Here is a 19049-nt window from a genome sequence, read left to right as displayed (position 1 = left end):
TTATGATTGAAGTGAGTGCAACCAGCCTGTTGTCATTCACACAAGGGACTGGGCTCCTGTTGGGGACTGGGATGGTGGTGGTCTGTGGCCGGTGCAAGGGACAGGTTAATAACGGAGGTGGATACTGATATTCTTATCCTACACATCCTTATTCCTAAACACATACCCTATAGGCTTGAAAACATATTTCAAGCTTGAGAACTGCATCTGCCATATACAGAATCATATACCATTTGCATCTAATCATGTATATCTAGTGTAGTTATTATGACAGTGAATTCGTCTCTTTTGCTTCACATACATTTTTTTGTTAAATCTGTAACAAACCTTAATATAAATTACTATTTGTCCTAGAGCATCTGGGTCCATGTGAGCACCTTTAAAAACACAACTAACTAACTGCAATTTATGAATGATTTACCATCAGTGCCATTCATGCATACCAGCTGCAATGCTTGGTAGCTTTTGGAGAAGTAGGCTGACCATGGTAATGGTAGACGCATGCTGCCGATACCTTGCAATGCATAGGAATGTACATTTACTTAACTAATTATGCTAAAATTGGGTACGCAGAAGTCTGTGACAAGAATTAGGAATCCTAATTCTCTCTCTCTCTCTTTTTCCTCTCTCTCTCTCTCTCTCTCTCTCTCTCTCTATATATATATATATATATATATATATATATATATATATATATATATATATATATATAGAGAGAGAGAGAGAGAGAGAGAGAGAGTTATAGTTATACTATAAATGAACATGCCCATTTCAACCCCTTTTGTGTCTACAATAGCATGTATGTAACCTTTGCTCATGTTCAGTGGAATTGTGGAGCTACTGAGGAAATTGGGATTCCTAATCCTTGACACAGACTTCTGCGTACCCAATTTTAGCATAATTAGTTAAGTAAATGTACATTCCTATGCATTGCAAGGTATCGGCAGCATGCGTCTACCATTACCATGGTCAGCCTACTAGCCTGTACAGACAGATAGACAGATAGACAGATAGATAGATAGATAGATCATCATGCAAATACAGGCTACCTATGGCTCTTGACTATCTATCTATCTATCTATCTATCTATCTATCTATCTATCTATCTATCTATCTATCTATACACACACACACACACACACATATATATATATATATATATATATATATATATATATATATATATATATATATATATATATATATATATATTAAAACAAGAAGAAAGTCAAGAGCTATAGTTAGCCTGTACAGATAGATAGACAGATAGATAGATAGATAGATAGACAGATAGATAGTCAAGAGCTATAGGTAGCCTGTATTTGCATGATGATCTATCTATCTATCTATCTATCTATCTATCTATCTATCTATCTATCTACACACACACATATACATATATATATACACATATATATATATATATATATATATATATATATATATATACATATATATATATATATATAAATATATATATATATATACACACACCCACATATATATATATATATATATATATATATATATATATATATATATATCTTTAATCATGCAAATACAGGCTATCTATAGCTCTTGACTTTCATCTATCTATCTATCTATCTATCTATCTATCTATCTATCTATCTATCTATCTATCTATCTCTTTATTATCAGGCAAAATACAAGCCACCTATCAGGTCTCTATATGCCAATTCACATAGCGTTAGCATGTAGCGCTAGCATTAGCATGCTAGCAAACTCATTTTAACAGATTGTATCTATCTATCTATCTATCTATCTATCTATCTATCTATCTATCTATCTATCTATCTATCTTATCAGGCAAAATGCAGGCTACCTATAGCGCTTGACTGGCTTCTCTATCTATCTATAAATCTATGATTATGATCAGGCAAAATGTGGACCGCCTATGGGGTCCTAGACAATTCCACACACTTCCACTAGGGGCAATGTAGAGGGATACACAGATTGGGTGGGGGGGTGGAGGGGGGGGCATACACACACACAGAAAATCTGAAGTAAGTCACTTTTAGGGACTAAGGAGATTTTTGGAAAAAAGCACATTTTGGAGCATGCTGAATGCAACTGAATTGAAATCTAATTGGGGACGGTGGTTTTGGTCCCCAAAGGCAAAGGCGTCCCCAAACAACTGGTGTGTGTGCTGGTCAAAGTCCCCAATCCAGGCTTAAGTAAGAGCACACACACACACACACACACACTCAACACTGCCTCAAAGATCCCTTAAGGAAAGAACCTCATTTGTTTCACCATGGAGACGAAGGAGGTGGAAAAAGACACTTGGCCCCTGGGAGGATTCCCATGTATACGAAACAAGGCGCGCACACACACACACACACACACAGACCTCACTTTAATGTGAAGGTAATGTTTTTGTGCTGTGATTCTCATTGATGGAATCAATGATTCCAGGTCAGACTTCTTCTTCTTCATCTTCCTTTTTGCCTCAAAATTTAGCACAGACATTCAGATAAGCACTGACTGCTGTCTGCATGTTCTCCCTGCGTCTGTGTGGGTTCCCTCCAGGTACTCGAATGCCCTCTCAAGGTCCAAAAACACACAGGTTAGGTTAAGTTAGGTTAGATGATCTTTTGGCTTCAGCTCCCCGCTACCCTGCCAAGAATAAGCAGTTACAGATGATGGATTGGGAGCAATTTCCCATAACATCCATTCTCCCTCCTGCACATACGTACAAATAAACATAAACACATTTGCTAACACACTACTCAGGTTCGCTGTTAATCTTCTGATTGCTCTTCATCATTAAGCCCACTGAAGGTCTGTTGTCCCCTCTGACAACAATCATGAAAATCATCCCATTCTACCCCCTCAGCACACACACATGCACACACAGACACACTCTGGGCCACAGTTTCTCCAGGAGAGACACTCTAAACGTCTTAAGGGGCGATCGGCCCGGGAGATCCTCTGGGCAGCCGGGTTTGCGTCACCAGCTGCCTCGGATGTATCAACCACCCAGATTGCACTGTCCCCCGGCAGAAATGGCAGCCTCGCCTCAGTCCCCTGGCGAGCCACGCATCATTAGCTGCCATCTTGGTCCTCACACTTGCTGCATACACCAAGAACAGAGGGAGGCTGCAGGACGGGCTGTGTAGAAGTGTGGGGTTTTTTTTATTAAGGCCGGCTGAAGTTGACTTTTTTTTATTTTTTCGTTCTGGCTTTGAAGCTTAGAAGTTTGAAAAAAAAAAAGAGAAAATAATCATTAGATAGGACACTAAGTGATTCAGTTCAGTTCATGAAGCTAGAAAACCTAGATATATTTTTCAGTGAGGATGCAATCCCATGAACTCCCCAGATAGCATCATTATCTTTACCCAGTATATTATTTTATAAACACATACTTGCAAAAGTAATAATGTTCGCCTCAGTTGTTCTTCTCAGCACCCGATACTGTTAAAAAAAATAAGTCCCATATTATAAAAAAGCGAGACTGTCATGCCTTTTTGTCTTTCATCATGCACACAGCCTGCAACCAGATACTGTGGTTTTAAACGAGATGTCAGGACTTTTGGATACCGACACACTGTTGGAGTTGTCTGCTCAGGCCTGTGAGAGCTGACCAATCAGAGCAGACTAGGCTTTACAGGTGGTAGGCTGTAAAGAAAAAAAGGTGCTGCAACAGAGGGTGAACAGAGGTGCTGGACAGCAAGAGAAAAATAAAGTGCTTTTTTGAACATGAAACGAGAGGAAACGAGAAGAGCAATGTGTGAATATAAAGGCCGTCGTCAACAATAAATTCAGTGCTTGTGTAGCAGAGTCGTGTGCTGGGTCAGAAAGTTGTCTCTTCCAAAGCCCTGGAGGGTTTCATTCAGCCTCTGGTAATGTTGTTATGACGGCTGAGCTAATGCAGCATCCTGTCATGTAGTTATGTGGCTGTTTCCCTCAGGAACTGTTGTGAGCGTGTGTGTGTGTGTGTGTGTGTGTGTGTGTGTGTGTCTTACTGAAGAAGCGCAGAGGAAGGAGGGAGGATATTACAGTACATTAAGACAGGGATTATACTGACCATGCTGACATCAACATGTTGGCTAATTGACAGGGGAGGGGGGGTATACGTGCTCTTTACCAAATCCTCTTTGGGCTCAGACTGAATAAAACACTTACAGGCTGAATGAATGGCTGCAGCCACATCCTCATGGACACTTACACACGAGAGGGGATTACAGAGACTTCATGGCAGTGAAAAGTTGTGCGTGACCCGCAGCTGTCTAATTAAAAACTGAGAGGAGCTGGAAAAGATTGCGAGGAAACAGAGCCAAGTCCACAAATCAATGGCAGGGTGTTTTTTGTCTGTTATATCTGTCAAACATTCAAGCAAATAATCTCAGATAGGATAGAATGTTTGGGCTTCTACTGAACCGGCGTCCTGAGGCCTTTAGTCAAGACGAGGGTGTGACTCAACGTCCGTGGGTGTCACGGCGGCCTTCACCTGGAAGAAGCTCAGTAAATAACTTTGGTGAGTAATTTGTGCTGCAAGAAGCAACAAGTCGACGGTCGATTTCCAGGTCACACACTCAAGCCCAAAGCTCACAGCAGATATAATACGACCTTTGTAAAATTCCGATTCTCTCCAACCTCTCCTTCATTTTCTCCTCTCCTCTTCTTCTACTTTCCTCACTTGCCCTCATGTCTCATCTCTTTTCCCCATTTCCCCACCATACTTCCTCTAATGCCTGTGTTTGTGTCTCCCTATCTCCTCTCCTGGGCTTTTTTCTCATTGTTTCTTTTCTTTTCCTCGTTTCCCCTGTTCCCTCTTTTTTCTTCTTACCGCCTCTCCTGATTTCTGCTCTCCTCTCTTTTCTTTGGCTCCTTCCCTCTCATCTCCTTGTTCCCTCCCCTGTCCCCTATCCTTGTTTTCTCTCCTCATGTATGAGCTGTCTCCTCCTCTAGTGTCCTTTCTTCTCCTCTCCTGCTCACTTCACCTAGTTTTTTCCTCTCTCCTGACTCTCTCCTCTGTCTCCATCTCCTCTCCTTGTCCTCTCTCCGCTCATTTTCTTGTATCCTCTTTTGTCTCCTCCCCACCCCTCTCCATTCTTTGCTTGCCTCACTATGCCTCCTCTTCTCCTTTCCTCAATTTCCTCTTTCAGCTACTCTTCCTGTTTTTCTCTTTTGCCTCCTCACGTCCACTTCTTATCCCCTCTCCTCTCACCCAGCCACAAAGGCTCAGAGGAGCGTCATAGAGGAGCATCTCCAGGCTCAGGGCTCCAGACACAACACACCAAATTCGCCCTGCTGTGGCAGAGGCCCAGAATCAGTGAGAATTAACAATTGACAACATTAAACACAATAATATGTGCAGTCTGCTTTTATTTTCACGCACTCCAAAGTGAATAAAGCTAACCAAAGAAGCTGCTCTACTGGAAGTTGTGTGTCTTCGTGCCCTGGGAATTTTCTCCAACCAACTTGAAGTGCTATGAAGAAACATTATCATGAGTGAATCCACTTCTCCTGTTGCCATTTCAAGCAATTCCACCATTTACAGATGGTGAATTGAAGTGCAAAGGCAGTGAATAAAAAGCCTGAAAATGTGGTTGTTTTGTGAGGAAAGAAATACATTCAGTACATTTGTAGACCTCAAGAATAATCAAAATGCAAAGTTTTGTTTTGGAGGCCTATCTACATGCAGTGACTTCAAGTAGAGATTCATTTTAATGCCAAACATTTTATTCACATTTTTGTGGCTACAGCCATATTGAACACTGCCATGTCTCTACCACAGCGCTTTAATAATCGCATAAAATTCCCCCAAAATAGTTTAAAGAAAAAAAGAAATTGGAAATGTAAATAGTGGAAGAAAAAAGGGGCCCGTAAAAAGGGAAACACTCACTTAAAGCTCATTAACCTCAGTAGTGTAGCGAAGCAGGACTACAGTGCTTGATTAAACACAGGATAAAGAGAAACCCCTCTGTGAAAAAGAAGCTGCAAGCAGCTGTTCAGCCTTTAAACCCAGTCAGTCTCTGGTCGGCTGCCAGTGGATTCGCTCCAGGTTTCGTCCCCTTGAGGTTGTCACAGAGCATCCTCTCCCTGTCTCGTCTCGTTTCCAGCTTCGGGAGCGAGTGATCCTTGTTCACAAATATTGATTAAACCACACTGTTATAGGCCATACTGTTGAATACCCACCGCCGACACAAACATGAAGCTCATCATTCAGTCAGGTTTAAAGAATGGCGAGGCCACAGCTCCCTGTCAGTGAAGCTGCTGAAAGAAAAATTGACAAAAGGACAGAAACTCTTTGAATGGACTGTCTGCTCGGTTAAAAAAAAATATGCAGATGGCAACAAAATTTAGCTTCAATATGTCTGAGAGAAATAAGAATAAATGATGCCTTTTATATCTGAAATCTTTTTACATATAACACTAAGCGACTTGGTTCGGGACATTTGCTCTAGGTCCGGTCTGAGCCAAATGACCTGCTACCTGAGGAGTTTTTTTAATCTAAACAAGATGTGTGGGGCGCCGCATAGCTCAGTCGGTAGCGCGCGCGACCCATGTGCCGAGGCTCTGCAGCGGACCCGGGTTCGACTCCCGGCCCGGGTCCCTTTGCTGCGTGTCACTCCCCGTCTCTTACCCTGTTTCCTGTCCAAACTCTTCAGCTGAACTGTCAATAAAGCCGAAAAAGGCCAAAAAAATACTGAAATGTTCTGCTCATTTGTTTGTGGTTGTTTGCAGTGTTGCAGGGGCATGGGGTTGCAACCACATCTCAGTCTCACATGTCAGCACGTAGCAAAGTTCCTGGAAACTATTTTGTAAAGTTCAACATCTGCCTTTCTCCGATTTGCAAGACAAACACAAATCTGTCTTGAGTCACATCCTCAGTCTTCACACGGCAGAGGAAGCAGCAATACTGATATATTATATTACCTAATTTTCTTAAAATTTCTTAATTCATTTTGTGCATAATCTTAGTCAGTATCCTTAGTCAGTAACCTTTTGTGTCATGTTGTGATGTCTGTGTATTGTTATCCAGAGATATCTACTGAAGTTAGCATGCTAACCATCCATCCCAGTACAAAGCTCCTATCGGAACCGCTAGCTGCATGGAAAACTGAACTAACTTCCACATTCCGCACAGTTGATGTGCGCCCCCTTATTTTTCATTTAGTATGAATTCAATGGCTGTCAATGCTTACATGTCGCAACTTTAAAACACATAACTGATCCACACTGTTGCACTGGGAGTTCCATCATTACAATGACCATCATCACTGTAGTTCAGTGTCAGTCAATCCCACATATACACCATCCTGAGAAATACTCCCTGGAGACTGAATGTGCATTAATCTGCAGCTGAAAATAGCTCCCAACAAAAGCACTGTTTACCCCTATATGAGTAATGCTGCTTAAAACTACAGTGGCCATCTGGGAAAGTAATTTTGCCATATCAAAAATTAAACTGTACCTTTATGAACTTTAAGTTAAGAAAGAAAAATGTTTTACATCCATTTGGAGTCAATTGGTGGGTGTCAACAACAAACACACCGTCAGTTTTGGTTTTTCAAATATGATCAAAATGAGGAATACTGTATTGCCAGTCTTATCTTGTAGGCTGTTTCTGAGGCGAAAGGCATTTTGTTTAAAAATGTCCTCACAGTGCAACCACAGTTTAATCACTAGCTGTATTCACATGGAACCTATAATAAACAGAATGAATGGCCAGTCAGGATAAAGACGCCTCATGTAGACAGCTCAATCAGAGACTGATCTGATTGGAATCAAGTTCCACTGGTGAACGCTTACTCCGACTTCTGTTATATTTCCAGCAGTTTAGGTGCTTCGTGGTGAGTGTAAACAGTTTGCACGTCAACAAAATTCTGATTAAATGCTTGTGGCATGTGAACACAACACAATTTTACTGGGTTACTGTTTTTTAGCGTTCATTTAAACAGTTGAGTTGGAATCTCTTATCAGAATGATTTCAATCAGGCTGAAGAAATATTGTCCATGTAAATGCAGCTACTGAAGCCAAGCAACCACAAAACCTGTTTACCAGAGTTTCCAGGCACTATATTAGGAGAGATAGTCCGTGACAAGGTATGGAAAATGATCACAAAACATAAACACCAAAGTGAAGTTATAAACTGTTTTCTTCGCACACTTAGACCTCATGCAAGTATACTTTTCGCTGACATCCAATGATTTCTTTTTCAACATATTGCTGTGTGACTTTGATGTATATATTAAGTGTTTAACTGGCCACTATTTGACTATTTTTCTGCTGAAGACGTCCATAAATCTGAATGAAAACTGATTGTGAGGTCAGTGAAGAATCCAGTGGAAGAGAGAGCGTCTCAGTGCCACAAACAACATTCTTGACGCCTACGTCATATCAGAAGGGAGGCTGACATTTCAGTGGCACATATTTCAAACCTCAAGTCAAACAAACACTGTCTACATGGGCACAAACCAGTGGTGGCTAGAGGTCAAACATAGCATATCTTTATTTGGATTAACTTTACTTTAAATTGTTTTCCACTTGCTTGTCACATATTGTTTGCCAGTTAAATAATACAGACTTCTCTGGATTAAACTGAATATGAAATTGGTAGACACATTTAAATGCCAGCATGGATGTCAGTAAACTGTAAACTGTAAGGCAACATGTTTGCAACATGTGGGATGTTATATTTCAGTTTTTGCATGCAAGCTCTGGTATGAAAACACACAATGGGTTCACTGATGCAGACAGAATGCTGCAAAAAAACCAAAATGAAGGCTTCATATTTAATCCCACATAGGAGAAAACAAAGTTTCTCTTCAACATTGGAAAATAAAATAATTGATAAGAAGAAGGGAAAAACTTGCTCTCAGTTGTCTATGCTGGACTTCACTCTAATACATATAGCTGCATTGACTTGACCTTGTTTTTCAACTGGTTAAAAGATTAAACTCTCTCATTATTTAGAAGACAGAAGAACACATTAAGCTGTCATATTTGATGAGTAATGTTCAGGTGTTGTCCTTCTGTGTGCTGAGTTAGACTTTATATAATCCATATTTTCCACAAAGGAGTGACGTCAAAGCTTCGTCTTATTGTAACTGTTGTGCCCTTTGTTTGGGTTGTATGCAGAAGTGTGTCTGTCATGGCAAAAAACTTGAGAACTGGCAACCCTGACGCATGCGGATCATCAAATCAATGTTCCTCTTCTGTGTTATTAATAAGATTTAGGATTGCAGAAAAACTGACTGGCACATGAGTGACGTCTCAGCTACAACTGGTGATGCAGAGTTTGGTCAGAAATGATCCTCATGTGGTTTTAAAGCGCCAAACTACCATTAGTACAGGAAGGCAACAAGGTGACATAACTCAACTATTTCCATATCAGTGCTTTTGGTTTTAAACAGCTCTTCCGAATACCTAATGTTCTTAGAGGACATATTAATAACAATTCTGTCTCAGTGCCTGTCATGGCAGTCAGGGTTTTTGTTTTTCAGTTTTCCCCCCTCCTTTTCTACTTCACCTGCTCCTAGACCTGTTTGTGTGTGATTGTGTGTGTGTGTATCTGTGGGCGTGGCGACCGGTTCCCGCTACAGCAAGAGATGCACCTGATCTTCATCAGCTCATCACTGCCAGCTATAATAACCTGGTCCCCTCATTACCCCTACGTGAGATTGTTCAGTCATGTGTGGTGATGATGCTCGAGTTCACGTAACTATCTTACGAAATTTTGTCACTGCGTCTTCCAGTGTTCTGTTTTTGAAACACAGCTCATGCTTGTGTTTTTTCTCCTCCTCTGCTCGGCTGTCAGCGTCTCAGGCCCGCCTGGAAATTCTCTCCTTCACCTCCAGTTCACACTCCCTCCTCACTCTTTCTTACTACTCTCTGTTAAAGAAACACCCTCGCACTGGCTCTCTGCCTTCAGTGGCTGCATTCTTGGTCCAAACCAAAGCCCTTACAAATGACTTTTTAAATGATTTATGTTTTATTTATCTCTTTTGTCAGCATCAACAGTCTTGGAAAGTCTTGGGAAAAAAAAACAAAACAAAACAAAAAAACTTATTAATGGCTGAGTCTTACAGTATGCACCCATCATAAACGTTAGCTAGTTAGCGTCGGCAATGTTAGCTAGTGCACAAATAAAATAAAACAAATTCAAGATGTGGGATGTTCAGCCAAGACCGACCCAGTCGCCAGAATAGAGAAGCTGGAGATTTCTATCTAAGACGCCATCTCAAACTTTCATCCCTGGCTTGTTTACTGTGATTTTGCTGGAACAGACATCCGTGAACACCCCACCCCAACACACATGCTATTCTCATTTTTCAGTGGCAGTGTGCAACACAAAACAACAAGGTGTATTTGATAAATCCATCAGATTTTTCTCTTTGTCTGTATGCAAACTTCTTCCCCTCAGCCAAGCGCAAAAAAACAAAAACAAACTCTGCCTCGAAGTTCTGCTTTTTCCACCCGAAAAGTTTTTACCAGGTGGATGGAAACTTCAGACTAACACCCAAAGACAATCTAATAAATGTTGAATGCCTGTTGAGGACCGTGTATATATTCGTCCTGATGACTAACGGCAGGCAGGTAAAGCAGGCCGGGGATGAAGGACAGGTAAGGTCGGTAAAACGTTAAATTGAGTCCGAGATAAAATCGATGAGATCATGAAAAAGATGCACAGGAGCAGGGGGAAGTTTGTCCTTGCCGTGAAGAAAACTTGCACCGGCATCCCTTTAGTCTCCTACCTCTCACTCCTTCTCCTCCACGTCTGTCTTTCCTTGTTTTGCTCTCGCTCGCTCGCTCGCTCGCTCTCACCGACAGGCCGCCACAACCTCGCCTGCGATGTGCATGTCTCTGTTTATACGTGTGTGTGTGGATCCGCGTGTGTCAGAGCGGCTGCAGTCCCACCGCAGGCCTTCGTGCTCAGTTCTGAATTGCCGCTTGAATCAGATTTTTTCGGGGGATGACAGTTCTTATCTATTCTAGGATGTTGCACCTATCCCCCTACCAACATACACTGACAGCGATGTCAAGAAACAACGTGTGTGTGTGTGTGTGTGTGTGCTGGCAGAGTCAGCGTAACAAAAGGTGTCACGGCTGATTTTGTTCCTCCACTTCTTCTGCTTGTTTTTTTTTATTTTTTTTTTTATTTACATATTTTTAGTCAAGGAACAAAATATTCCCCCGTAGTTTTGAGTGAGCTGAGGTGTCTGCACAACTGGCAATTTTTCTTTTTGCAAGATTAAAAGAGACTTTACTTTTTACACATTTTACATGAAGGGAGCTATAACAGAAGCAAGTTAAGAAGGGCTTCAACATTTAATACATTTTGCCTCTGGCTCTGTTTAACTGAGGGTGGGAGTGGGAGGTTTGTAAAGTGTCCACTGCTCTGATGTCCCCGGCCACTTCGACTAATGCACTGTCTCTAAAAAATGTCAAAAATGTCTCTTCTACTCCCCAGAAAAAGTCGTTTACCTCCTGCTCTCCTGGCAGGTAATTAGTCTGAGACTCTGAGACTTCATGTGCACAGACACACTTGCATTAACCCGGCTGCTGAGGCTTTATTTAAAATGCATCGAGTCAGCAGTTGGTTCAAAATCACAGGCGGTTGCAGATTTTGGTCTGATGCCACTTGAAGCCACAGGGGACCGAGGGGATAAAAACGTTGGATTTAAGTCAGTATTACTTACAGGCCTGGACACACCGCCACTGATGACAGCCCCGCTTTCAACTCAAGTCGCTTTAACTGAATCGTGACAGTGAGAGTGAAACTGTAGTGATCATTAAACTTTACAGACAAACCCTTGATCTCTTTTGAAGGACAGAACGAAACAATCCTGGATGTCGGAAGCTACCTCATTAGCCGTGGTGCTACATCATTTTTGTGAGATTCACTGGCTGTGGTGTCTAAAACGCAGAAGGCCTCAGCATCCTCATCCAGTGAGCGACTTTTATTGGCATGCAATCTTGAAACACAGTCTACTTTCGCAAATGTGTCCTTCTTCCCTCCACAATTTTCATGTGGAGTAGCACCACAGGAAAGTTCAGATAGGGAGGGACCAGTTGGAAAATGGACAAAAGCAAACCTCATAAACAGAAAATCCAAAGAGAAAGACGTCACTGTTTTGATTTACAAATGGAAACTGCAGTGAAGAAACAGCACAGCAATACTTTATATTGAATTATCTCTTAAAAACATACAAGAGTGCAGTCTCTACCATCTTCAATAATCTGGAATAAATGAGCCGCCACCCCCGTCAGTGCAAAGTCTCCCCTTCATGCAGCAGTTTGTTCTTGTTCCATTCAAGTTACTGCAGTCTTCTCAAAGCAAGAGACTTGAATACAATCACGGCCTCTCGCTGGATCTCTCTTCTACAGAAGCTACTCTCTTAGCTTCTCAGCCCGGACACAAAGACGGCGCACATCAAGAGCGCAAAGGTTCAGATGTCCCAGCTGGCGACTACTGGCTAATTAGCCTCTGTTCTCTCTGTTCGGCCTGCTGCAGCTAAATGACTCATCAGCGGCTAATGAACCCCGTTTGTCCTTCTGCAGCTTCTGACGGGAGCTGGGAGTGGTGGTGGACACATGGAGAGCGTGGTGGCTCCAGCAAGTGTTCACAGAGTGGGTCTCTCTGTGCGAGGAGTGAACAGCTGTTTATCTCAGTTCCACAGAAAAGATCTGTTAAAAGAGCGCAAGCTCTGATATGCAAATTACACGATGTTGATAAAGTTTATATGATGTGACTTATCAGTGCTCAGGCAATGTCTTTTTTTGACGACATTCCTTTTCTCAGTGTAACAAAGCTTATGTCGTAATTGTAAGGTCCGTAACAAACAACAAATCAAACAACAAAAACGATGGTTGAAACCTCTGAAGAGAATATTATTGCCGCTGTTTTTTCCTCATTACCCTCCTTAAGAGTTGCCGTGTTTGATTATGCCGACGTCGACTACAATCACTACAAACGATTTAGTTTTTTACACCGAGACAAAAAATATTCCTACTCAGCTGCTTGCATGGCAAACGAAAACAAACATTCCACTAATATTCCTGTTCACACGTAGCCGTGAATATAAACACAGCCTCCATTTTTCATTACCTCAACCTCCTTTTTAGGTGCATATCCCAAAACCTGAGTGTTTAATGTTTCTTATTCTGATCTGTGGCTGTTTCTCATTGGCATACATCTAAATCCCAGCCTTGGAAACTGCTGGCTGGCTGGTGAGTACAGAACATCCATGACAACACACAGAGCTGATTGTAAACACGCACAAGGCTGTGTGTCTAAAGAATGCTCCAGAAACCTGAATAATTTCAGCAAACACCACTTCTTACTCCATTTTTACCTCATCTTCTTCAACAAAATTCAAAGTGAGGCCTAAATCGGAATGTGCATGACCTGTGTCAAATTCAGAATATTGTCAAACTTACAACAAAGTATGGCCAGATTTCACACCGACATAAGAGCTCCAGAACTTTGAGGAGGGGAATAGCGTCACACAGATGTGCGTGAAAGTGGAACATTGTGTGCGATCCTTCCCATTAACTTCTGAACAGAGCAGATCCACAATCAGGTGACCTTCGCTGCCATGGTAACAGAAATGAACTCGAAATGTGGCAGTTTTGTTTGGTTTAGGCAATAAAACAAGTTTACTACAGTATTCAGACGGGACACAAAGACTGATCCCTGATTGGACTTTCTCCATCTTTATACTGCGTCACCTGACATTTTTTATACTTACAGTGGAATGGAAATCAACAGCATGCAAAATCTGACTTTCCTGTACGTAACACACACACACACTTTCAGAGTCTAAAATCCCAGTATTTGTACACAAATTGAGTTGATGTGACTGCGCTGCAGGAGCAGACGGTTGAGCTGAGTCAGGGTGCAAAATGAACTACACGTAAAACAAGAACGGTGGTAGGAACTTAATTGTTTACGGCCATTTCTGTTGAGTATGCAGTCAAATCAATATTAAAAAATTCAGCTTTGGCTTCTTTTGTCAGTAATGAAAATGAGTTTAGTTCACCTTATCTACAGTACAAAATGCTGCAAAGTAAAAAGGAACTAAACAACAACATTAACTAACACGATAAAAGCCGACTTTTGGCTGCTGCTTACATTAAGGCCCACACAGAGAGACGTCTGAGTGTTATTATCATTACAGCCCGAGTCCACTCAGCGCTCCAACGAGAGAACCAAGAGAGGGGCTGATAAAGAATTGGAGCCTCTTTAAAAGGTAAGACATTGCATTTCCTGTGATTCATACAGTATCTATTTTTAAAGGGCTGTTAAACTCAAGAAGAGGCTGAACGTGGTCTCATATTATAACTGCATAGAAGTGGAGGGAAGTCATTAAGGTAGAGTAAGCACATGCTGTACTGTAGCTTTCAACTAGACCCGCAGGGGTTCGTCAGTTAACCAATTAGTCGATCAGACAAGACAATGAGTTGTGATTTATCCTTTCAGTCATTCACACATATGCTAATTCTCTTTGTCATTTATGAAAGTAAATGCAGAGTTTTTGGGTTGTGGATTGTTGGTTGGACAAAAAAAGTCTTATGAACACTTTTTAAAGACTAAACTTAACGGATTAATAATTAAACTACACGTATTTGGAACTTGCAACCCTATTTTCAACCAGTGACACCTTTAAAAATGAAAGTGATAACTACAACTTATCATTCAGCTGTAAATCTTAAACACCTTAATGCGTGATGAAAACAGCACACAAGGAGTTAGTTGTCCTCTTTGGATTTTACAAATCAGTTTTTTCTCGAAAAACTTTCAAACGAGAATTATGAATAAAGTTTTGCACATGAAAATGACTAAATATGCACTTTAATGAGCCAAAGTCATGTAAATTCAAGCTTCACTCTCCACCTCGTGACTACATTAAGAGAACTTGGGCCCCCAGTACTTGCCCTCCAGCGATGTAATATTCCAACCAGCCTCTGTTACGTCATAAATCTCAATCAAAATTCAACCACTTCTAGCGCCCAGCCAGTACTGACAGTTTGTTGGGCATAGAAAACCAAAACAAGTAGACGGAGATGCTGCTTCCTGCCCTGCATTATTAATACCTGATGTTCACAGTTGACCTGGTGCTCACACACTTCCCTCACCGGGGCCATGAATGGAGGAGGGTGTGTTTGTGTTTGTGTGTTTAGCATAGAGAAAGACAGTTGAACCAGCGGATGGATACACTGCGTCCAGTGCGTTGCATAAAATGTCTCCTTTTGAAGGCAAATTACTTCTAAATTGCCTAATCCTTATCAGAGCCTCAGACCCGGGTGCGTGAGGTGCGACGCCGCTAATAGCTGTTAGTTCTGTGCGACAAGGTTTGCAATTTGTTCTTGATGATCTGCCTTAGTTCAGCGAGAATCGGCGGTTCATTACCTCCTTAAATGAGGCCGGTTTTATCCAAATACTCAGCCACGGGAGAAACTGGAACGTAATATAGATAATTTGCCCTGAAAAGAAGTAGATGAAGCGGAGTGGGGCTGAGCGATCTGTCACAAAGCCCTGTGAGAAAACTTCACTGACAACCATATAATGAGCCTCTGTGAGGATCTCCCACCATTTTATTGTGTCTTTATCTCCTCTCGCTAAACTGGGAGGGTGAAAAGAAGAGGAAAAAAAATAAGGGGCTGCAGGTTTTGGAGCAAATTACCCATGCTTATTTATTCAGAGATGTCGCCTCATAGAGCAACCAACCCCCTGGGTCTTCTCACAGGCCCGAGCGAGCGCCAAATCGCTTTGCTGCTTGGGAGGAGAGGGAAACAACAGAGAATAAAAAGTGGCGAGGGGAAAGAAATGTGGTGTTTTCCAAGAAGTTGTAAAAAGGGGCGACAGATAAGTGGAGGGAGATTACAGGTGGGGGTCGGAGGGCGAGACAGCAAGAGATGAGAGGGGATATAGAGACAGGAAGGAGACCTGAACACAAAGAGAAGATGACAAAAAGGCGAGGAAAATAGTTTTTTTGGAGGGGAGGGGGGCGATCAGATGAGCAGATCAGAGCGAGAGTTAACTCGAGCCTCGGAGGGAGGGAAATGAGATGAGAGAGATTGGGGGAAGGTGGGAGTGATGGAAACGAACATGGGAGGAGGCGAGGAGGGGTTGTGCGTCTCCCAGGGGTCTCAGAGGGAGAGGAAGATGGCTCGACGAGTGCACCCCCCGCAGAGAAGCTCAACAGGGGGTCAGCTTTTTTGTTTTGGAGTGAAAAAAAGACAAACCTCGGCACCGCCATTGACAGTAATGTGGTGATAACAGAAGCTCGTACGCGCCATACTTCAGCTGGTGGAGGGGCTTTGTTCACAGGGACAGGGGGCTTCTTCTAATTCGGTCACTCATCATCTCCCACCCCCACATTCACACACACACACACACACGCACACAGACACACAGCCCACCTACCGAAACACGACTTGACATGCATCACGCAGATATACACTTGCAGTCTGTAGGTATTATGACAGTGACATGTTTCCTGTTGTTTTGCAGATATACTCAGAGATCATAGGTTTTTTAAATCAAATGAAACAATAAGTGTTTCAGTCCGCATGTTTTTAGTACACACAGTTTCTAAGTTATATTTGCACATAACAAAATGAAAAGTAAAAGCCAGATATTCAGAAGGTGCCAGAGGTGAGCCAGTGGAAACCGACTCAGTGAGTTAACCACAGTGTCTCCGTGCCATGTCTCCATCAGGTTTTCCACATGGTTTTTGGTTATTTGGAGGTTTGGCCATCACCCTAGTGGAAAATTAGCCCCACCAGCTATTTATCTCAACAAGTCCCATTCGTAATAATCACCTAACATTAGTGAATGGATGCACACATTAACATTTTATTTCCATTTGGCTGGAAACTTAATATTAATATAAACATATAAACACATTACAAAATTTTGCTGGCTAAATACTTTTTTGGACAAAAACCAACAATGAACTGATCTAATCCAAAAACAGTTTGAGACACATGATGGAGCCACACGGTTGTACAAGGTGACATGTTGCTTCATCATGCTCAGCCAAGGACCTTACATTTAATCTGTACACAGCGTCGGAGGCGGGGACCCATTTATCCCCTATAATAGCTGCTCAGTGGCGTTTTGAAGCCAAAAAAGCTTTTGACTTCTTGGCTGTGAACAATCCCCAGATTTTCCACGTGTGTGACCCATAGAGCATGCGCACTAGAGACTTCCGCCTGACTAACCTGAATGGAGATAAAATTCTTTAATCTTATAAACTTTCCAAATTATATTGGAATTAATGGCTCCAGTTATGACCTTGATATGAGTCATTTCGCTGGGGTTGTGAAACTAAAAAAAAAAAAAAAATGCATCCACTGTTTTACAGACGCTTCTTTCACAATGTCAGCTTATGGAAAAAAGTATTTTGGGGCCACAGTGCATCACGTGGAGATTTACTATATAGATCCACTACGAAAAATGAACACACACATTGAAGTTTTTGTTGACTCGGTTCCACAGGAGAACATATTCACTCTCTGGAGTTTTGGGGCCGGTGCTGGTTAAATCAGGGCACTGGAAATCCAAAGTGATATTGGTGGGAGGAGAGATAGTTGACAGGCAACTGGTGAACAACCGTATGTGGCTTTGGCATTTTAGAAATACATAGAGAAACTGCCACATCAAACTTTCTACTTGTTGACAATTAGAAAGATATAGAATTACACCAGACTCATCCTTTAAAAAGCTCTTTGTGTTGACTTAACATAACCATCAATAAAATAATCATGCTGCAGATATTGTAGGGGAAAAAGAGGCAGATATATTTGATATGAATTATGTATGTTATGTATGTATGTATTTCAAACCCAATGTGCTGAAATACAGAACCAAAACAAAAGAGTCTGAATACTCCAGGAGAGTGGCTGCTTACGACTGCACACATACAACCCCCCCACCCCCTCTGCTCCGCCTCCTGAGGAGCAGTTTAATGTGGATCCAGAGCAGATTAGCAGGCTAAAGCTAAATTCTGTAATCGCTGTTATGGGCTTACAAAAAACTGAGGAGGGGTCTCCTCAAGGTTAAACTGATTGCTGTCTTTTTCTGTTACCTGTCAGTGTTCATTCAGGCGGTCAGTGGCTTCCCCTCCCTGCCATTCTTTTATTGTGAAGATGTTCAGGTATTGATTTGGATGGCAAATTTGGCAAATGGTGTGTAAGAATCAAGTTTTTATTGAGTCTTTTTTTGTCTCGGATTGATTCCTTAGAGTCATGTTGATGTACAAAGAAAGGAAAAGAGGAAAATGTGATATCTAATTCTTCATTTCCATTGAAAACAGGTTCACTCAACATGCAGATTTTTTCGCTCGTTTGAAGAAAATAAGTTGACGAATGGATATTTTTCCATTAAGATGAACAGCTGCAAAAGATATGGTGATTAAATATATGTACATGATTGTGTTTAGACCTTTAAAGGGGTAGTATGTACACTTTGAGAGGAAATTCAAACTCAGGATCATAAAATTTATAATATTAATGAGCTAATAATGATTACTCAGAAATATTTATCCCTTCCACAACTGAAGAAAGAAGCTGTTCTCAGAGGAGAATAAGTGTTTAAAGCTAGAAAGGTGGCAGGGTCCGCCAAACATAAACAAAGTGAAACAGTATGAAATTGTGTTGTCCTTTAATGTCAGTTTGTTTATGCTATTTATTCATTTATGAAAATAACGAAAGTTTCTATTTGTTTGGGTATAAAATCTGTCAGTGAAGATCTGTCTTTTACTGATTTGAATTTCTCCACCAGAACTACCTAATGCACCTTTGAAAATCTAGAAAAAGTCACCTTAGCTCATTCGCACCATTCATCCGATGGTTCTCTGACACCGAACATCACCAAAGACTTTAGCCAATGGCTGTTAAGTCACACTCTACAATGATTACTAAGCTGTCAGTCCTTGAAATGATTTGAAAAGTGAAAACATTCCTCTCTCTCTCTCTCTCTCTCTCTCTCTCTCTCTCTCTCTCTCTCTCTCTCTCTCTCTCTCTCTCTCTCTCTCCACCTACTGCCTCCCTATTCAAACTAAAGGTCTTT

The sequence above is a fragment of the Acanthopagrus latus genome, chromosome 5 (assembly GCF_904848185.1).
Source record: "Acanthopagrus latus isolate v.2019 chromosome 5, fAcaLat1.1, whole genome shotgun sequence".
Classification (NCBI taxonomy): Eukaryota; Metazoa; Chordata; class Actinopteri; order Spariformes; family Sparidae; genus Acanthopagrus; species Acanthopagrus latus.
Note: the sequence above shows the minus strand (reverse complement) of the source record.